Source organism: Athene cunicularia (genome assembly GCF_003259725.1).
Source record: "Athene cunicularia isolate RWA chromosome 1 unlocalized genomic scaffold, athCun1 chr1_part2, whole genome shotgun sequence".
Classification (NCBI taxonomy): domain Eukaryota; kingdom Metazoa; phylum Chordata; class Aves; order Strigiformes; family Strigidae; genus Athene; species Athene cunicularia.
Window position 1 is genome coordinate 79,964,107 of NW_020799092.1, and position 7,071 is coordinate 79,971,177.

General features: G+C 44.9%; 1 long non-coding RNA gene across 1 annotated transcript in view; it reads left to right on the forward strand.

Moving 5' to 3' along the window:
- LOC113491518 overlaps window positions 1–7,071 on the forward strand; it is a 19,269-nt gene that overhangs the window by 6,409 nt on the left and 5,789 nt on the right. The window lies entirely within an intron of this gene.

Sequence of the window (7,071 nt, forward strand, 5' to 3'; positions counted from 1 at the left end):
CCAGCGCCAGGCCCCGAGGGAATGGCCTCAAGCTGCCCAGGGCAGGGTCAGGCTGGCTCTGAGGAAGGATTTCTGTGCAGAAGGGGCTGTTGGGCGTTGGAATGGGCTGCCCAGGGCAGGGGGGAGTCCCCGGGATCCCTGGAGGGGTTGAAGAGTCGGGCTGAGCCAGCGCTGAGGGATCTGGGGGAGCTGGGAACGGTCAGGGGGAGGGTCATGGTGGGGCTGGAGGAGCTGCAAGGGCTTTTCCAACCCAGATGGTTCTGGGATTCTTTTTCCTGATCCATCAAGGTTAACAACCTGATCAATGAACAATGATGAATTATTCTTATTTTTCTGAGCAGAAGAAAAAGGTGATTTCAACTCATCACCTTCATTACAGGAGGGGGCCTGGGTTTCTAGTTGGTGTCCAAGACAGCTCCGTGTGATGTGTGCTATCCACAGGCCACCGCTGCTTCCATGAGATCGGTTTTAGAGTAGCTGAGATACTTTGTTAGTCTTTATTTCTCTCTTGGCCATTAGGCACTGTATGTTGGATTATGGCTGCATATATCACCCCAGGGATCCCTGCACTTTCCGCAGAGGGCAGCCTGGATTCCACACCTTGCAGCACTAGCCCCAGGAAGCTGTGGCAAAGCTTATTTAGTTAACACGTATCGCGCAGTTCAGGACCTTCAGATTTACCTACGGACTTCGAAGCGTAATATATGAATATTATGTCATATTAATATGTGATTATTTATGTTGATATACTTTTATCTGACTGGTGTGGTTCCCATCAGTAGCAAGTGAGCTGCAGAATTTGTAGCCAGCCTGACTGTCATCTCCAAGACCAGATTTGATTCATGGTCTCATTTCCTGTTTTTCCTCCCGCTGCTCACAGCCCTTTTTTTTTTTTTTTTTTTTTTTTTTTTTTTTTTTCATTCTCCATAGTCCATTTATTAAATGTAGAGTTAGAAACACAATTAGAATTTACTCATCTCTATAATGTCTGAATACTAAATCTTTGGAACAATGAAAATTCTTTCCCAAACCTGTTTTATCTGGTTGTCTGGTCAGCTGATGAACTTGGCCTTCTTTACTGATTGAACAACTGAAAAAGAAACACCGGATTTGATCAATTCTAAGCAATGACCGTCTGAATAAGTCTGAAAATCCCAAGCACTGCAAAAAGACCTGCAAGCACAAAGGCACAGCAAAAATATTTTCTTGGCATTCTGTATCCCTGGCACACCAAAAGGAAAAGGTAAAGTCCCAAACTAAGGAGAGGGCAGAGTCTCCTGCGGACTGTGGAAAGGGTTCCTCTTGAATCCATGCCAGGAAAAGTGGGTTCTGCCTTGAAAACATTTATGCATGTAAAGACAATTGTTGAATATTTGCAGAATTCAGGCTCGGTTTTCAGAGGTGCCAGCCCTGTGCCACGTACATCCCCTGGCCTGTGCCACCTGAGGAATTTCTGAGCTGGAGTCTTCCTAAGAGCAAGAGCCAGAGCCAGTGGAGAGATAAGCTAAGACTATTTCCCTGCCTTTGCAGTACACCACAGGTGTACTACTAAATGGAACCCAATATTCTGGCAAAAAAAAAGAAAAATAAAACAAAAATCCAATTATCATTTGTAGAACAGATTATTAGAACATTTGTTATGGGGGAACATCTGCAATCCAGACACAGCTGGGAGTCTTGCAGAAGGAGCTGAACTCCCACTTCGACAGTACAGTTGTTAGGCTCCGGTTTGCTTTCGCGCTGCTCTCTGCATTAATTCTTTCCACTGTGGCGGATCAGATGAGGCACATGAAAGGGTTTCTATACCTAGGTTATAGTCGCAGTTTTATAGGCCATGGGAATATCTTTTCCAATTGGAGAGCATCTGAGAACATTTCTAAGTGGCTGGTATGTCTTCTACGAATGGGTTTTTCAAGTTATTTCAACAGAGGCACAGGGTGCAAAGCCTGTGGTCTCTCTCACAAGTGGTTCATGCAGTTTATGACAACGGCCTACTACTGCTTTTAGCTAACAGAATTACACTTCTAGGTGGTGTCTCTGGTACAGAGGGCGGAAGATGCTGGTGTTCAGACCTCACAGGAGATCGGTGCATTACAAAAGTTGCACTGTAACTGGCTGGAGGCTCCGTGTTTTGAATGATGTTTTTGTTACATGTCGTAGCCCAAGCACAGCTCACATCTCCCTCTAGAGGCTGGTCCTCTAGTCTTAAATTCTAAATTAAACTTCAATCAGGCACCCAAAACCTGAACTACCTTTGGAGATGACTCATCATCAATTACAGAGGCAGTCCAGGGCAGCTGCATTGCTAAGGGACATCTCAGTTATGTGCCTGAAATTAAGCAGTCCCACAGCCTCGCACTGCTAACTCAGTTAGTCAAGCTGTTGTCTATGCTGAAGAAATCGGGCTTGGTCCTTCCTGACAGCCCAGGTACATGCAGCAAGCCTGCATTCCTGCTGTTTTCTATGAAGACAACTGTAAGGAAAAGCCTAATCACCTGGCTGTGGTAATGACAGGCTCAGGATGCTGTTACACTGAAATTCATGTGATGGACAATAGCAGAACACACCTCGTGAGTAGAGCTAAGAATTGATTGTTAGCCCAGGTAGCATTGCAAGTCTAGTAGTCTGAACTAATGAATGTTTTTCAAGTCTCATCAGTAATGCAATTTAATTTTTTCTATTTAAAATAAAAAAGCCTTCCTAGACTCTACCCCATATCTCTGGTGTGATGCTCACCCTGCCTGAGCTCTGCATCCCAGGGGGTGACAGGACCAGTCTCCCTCAAGCACAATCAGGGAGAAGGTTACACGTCACCACCACCCTGAGCTCTTCCCTGGCAGCAGTGTGATGTCTGTGGTGGGGTCTGTTCCTCCTCACTCTTGGGACCACCTGGGGGTACCTTCACCCCCCCTCTCCCCACCGCCTGTTGCCCAGCCCCAGTGGCAGAGCTGCCCAGCGCCAGCCCGGGCACACCAAGGGCTGGTGTTTGCTGGGCAGGGCCTGCCCGGGGCGGCAGCCCTTGGCCATGGGGGTGTCCCCAGCGCTGAGCTCAGGCAGGTCCTTGAGGATCACACTTGTGATCCCAGGGACACCCAGCGCAGGGCACGGCAAGCACAGAGACGTCCTGTGGGCCCCTGTGGTGTCAGGTCAGTGCAAAGCTCATGGCCTTCTGCTACTGATGGCAAAAATCACATTTACTGTGTTATAGTATAAATGCAACAAGGTCATGGTTTGAAAAATTAGTCTAGCAAACATTCCTGGAAGAAACAAACATGTTTGGACATATAAAGAAGTCTTCAAATGGGGCAGGATTTCACCTCACTTCAAATTCTAAAAGCCTGTGAAAAACAAAGAATGAAAATTCAGGTTTATCTGTTTTTAAGAAATTACGATGCTTCTGGTAATACAAAGAAGGAAGCTTTTTGTTTCTGCTTTGTGTATTGGGTTTTTTTCCAGAACTTGTCTCTTTAATACACAGACAGGTCTAAGGGACTGAAGAAATTAATTGCTTAGTAGAGGTTTACAACAGAGTATCAGACAGATTGTACTGGAATCCACAAAGAGATCCGTGGATTCAGGTGATCATTGAAGACAGGGGGTTGCCTGTCAGAGGTGGTCTTCTGTGCCTGGCTTCATTGCAGTTGCCTTCGTAAATACACGAGTGGCAGGGACTGCAGCACATAGCCGGGTTCCAGCTGCTTCAGTACAAAAGCAAAAGGATTTAGTATTTAACATCAATGTCAGCAGAAATGTTTCATGACCTTCAACAGGCCTCTGCCCCCTGTGGAGTTATTCATCAGAAAACTTGGCTGGGCTGTAGCATCATCTTGGACACATTCAAGTGCCTCCTGCAGAGAGCATCAAGGACTCGGGGACTTAGCATTGATAGTCTCTCTGGCCTCGCTCCACTGGTGCCTGAGTCACAAGGGCTGGGAGCTGCATTTTTAGAAGCAGTTTTTTGATCATTATCTATCCTTGCTGCTCTGAAGAGAGATCTGAAGTAATCTCCATTAATATTCACTTCTTCCACTGCATCATTAGACACCTCCCTCCTTTCCTCAACTTTTTGGGGTCTGAAATGTACAATTCTTCCCTGGAAAACTATAACCTGATATTTCTGTTAATTATTTGTGTTTCCTCAACACCTAGGAAGATCAATCACAGTCTACACAGTAGTCAAATGGGAAACAGTATGTTTGTGGTGGGCTTCATAGGAACATTCAAGAGTCTAGACTTGGAGGGATAGGCTGTCCATGGGGACCTGGGCCTGCTTCTCCAGACAGCTCTAAGGCTACATCCCAAGTGACACAAACCCTTTATTACTGAGGAGCTCAGCCCCAGCCCAGAGGTCTGGCCAGCATGAAAGAGGAAGAAAAGAGAGGAAAGATTAGAACAGAAGCTACTTTTCTACTATGCAAGCTGGGATCTCCTTGAGGGAGCACGTAGAGAAAAACTCCGAGGTCATACAGGATGAGGCAGTCTTTTACTATCCCCCAGCAAGACGGCAAAGGAGGTCAGGAAAAAATTCAGGGTATTTGGGTACAAATATTAACAGTCTTCACCCTTCTGTCATGAAAGTTTCACTGTGACCTGCATTGCTGCCTATTAGTAAGATAGGGAGATCCTTCTACTTCTATGCTGCTATTGTCCCGAATCCCATCCCCAGTCCCTACTGCAGACATGAGGGGAGTCACCACGTCCTGGGACATCACCTCCACTGTTACTAAAAGGGACTTTTTTCTTTTACTATAGTACAGCTTGTCCGGCATGTCCAACATGTTGTCCAACACAGTGTGAAACAGCATTCTCATAAGCTACAAAGGAAACTTAAAAACAATGTAGAATGCAACTTGAAAATGGTGTCGGATGCATGCAGAACTCTTCAGAGTTGGAAGGTAATCTTTGGTAGCTTGCTGTTCAAAAGAAAAAGCAATACTTAACAGCCCTGGATGGTGACTTCCTTTAAACCTTTCCTAGGTCATTTCCACAGGGAAATTCATAGCCTCAATCTTACGGCTGAACTCTGGGAGAAGGGTAAACCTTTGGTTAAATCCAGTGGCCTGAGCTTTATTAGAGGAAAAAAAGAGCAACATCACTTTGCTACAAATTGCCTAAAGCAAGAAATACTTTATTCTCCAAGACAACTTAATTTCATGTATCCAAAACCAAAATGGAGTAACAGTCAGGTTGTTTCTTTACACGATTCTCTTGAAAAGTTTTCCCCAGGGAGATCATAGTTCTTTAATTGAAATGTGCCTGTATTTCTTTTATCTCATTATAGTAGCTTTAAACAAGATATAGTCCTTGGGAATCAGTGGGGAGAAGTCCTCTGTTTGCCATCCAGGGTATCCATTTGCACTGTTTGCTTTTCCAATAGTAAATTTTCAAAGAGGCTGTCAGCTAACCTGCTAAAGTGCCATAATAATTAAACAGGAGATTAAACAATTCAGGAGAACAGCAACTAATTTAAGGAGGTGGATTTGCCTGTGAATACAGTATGAGTGACACCAGTAATGGCATTCTGCCCCCAAAATGTGAAAGTATTCTAGAGGTAGGTGCAGTGCAGATAAGAGCCCAGGAAAACGATTCATTGGTTAAAATAAAGCTTGACAGTGAGTCAGAGAGTTCAGTGTTTCTGTCTTGACAAAAAGACGAGTGATGGGTTATTTGATTATAGTGCTTAAGCACTTTCACAAAGAGAAAATATTGGAGCTTTTCAATCTAATAGAAGAAGGCGTAACAGAGGATGGGTGTTAAAAGAAGAGAAATTCAATTTACAAGATAGATTGGCAGGGAATTGGGACAAACCCAAAGGAATAGGTAAATACTCTGTCTCCTGCTTGAGCCAGCACAGGGTCTCCTCCAGACAGGCAGAAGTTCTTGGCAAGTGAACGACACTTCATGGCAGGAGGTCAAAGGAGATTATCCAATGACTTCCGCTGGTGTTAAAAAGACTGTACCTGTACCTGCCTAGAACTTCATAATCATCAGCTGATCTGCATATCACGGGTACGTGGAAGATCAAGGCAAGGAACAGACTCTAGTACGGCTTTCAAAGTCAGGAATCTGCTCAGATATCATTGGGGGAATCCTATGGAAACGACAGGGTGTAATTAGGGGAACTGCATTATCAGAGAATCATTTAGATTGGAAAAGACCTTGAAGATCATCCAGTCCAACCATTAACCTAACACTGACAGTTCCCAACTACACCAGATCCCTCCCTTCCTATTATTGCTATCTCATTCCTTACGTTAAAAAACTCAGCCAGTCTAGGCTGGAACTGTGCTTTCCAGAAATCCAAGCTGGCCAAGCCTCAGATGCCTCAAAGCAACCTATCACACCAATTTCTGTCAAATATTATTCCTTCCACCGGAGGCCAGAGCATTCAGTGTGAGCAGCTGCCAGTACCGGATCTCGGGTCCATTGCTGAGTATGACTGAATTTAATAGACAGGGGACAGTGGTCACATACTGGCCCTTCCTTAAATGATCTTAAAATAGGAAAAGAGCATAAAAAAGATGATGGAATTAAAGTGGGAAAGAACTTTGATAGTCTCTTTCTTTGGCGTAACCTTGGAGAGGACCACTTGGTTTTGCCATTCATGGCATTTTCTACATCAACAGATCTAGCCACATGCTTAAAGCAAAGCATATGCTTATATGCTTTCTTAATCAGATTCTTATTAAGATTATTAATTAATATATAATGGTAATATATTAATATATAATTAATAATTAATTAATCATATTCTTAATAAAACATCTTAAAATGAATATTTCTGCACATGAAAAGCCAAAAAATGAAGCCAAGAATATCCTGAGCTGCACCCAGAGCAGGGTGGGCACAGGGCCAGGGGGGGATTCTCCCCCTCTGCTCCGCTCTGGGAGACCCCCCTGCAGGGCTGGGTCCAGCTCTGGGGCACCAACAGCAGAAGGACACGGACCTGCTCCAGCGGGGCCAGAGGAGGCCACGGAGATGCTGGGGGGGCTGGAGCCCCCCTGTGAGGACAGGCTGGGAGAGCTGGGGGGTTCAGCTGGAGAAGAGAAGGCTCCGGGGAGACCTTAGAGC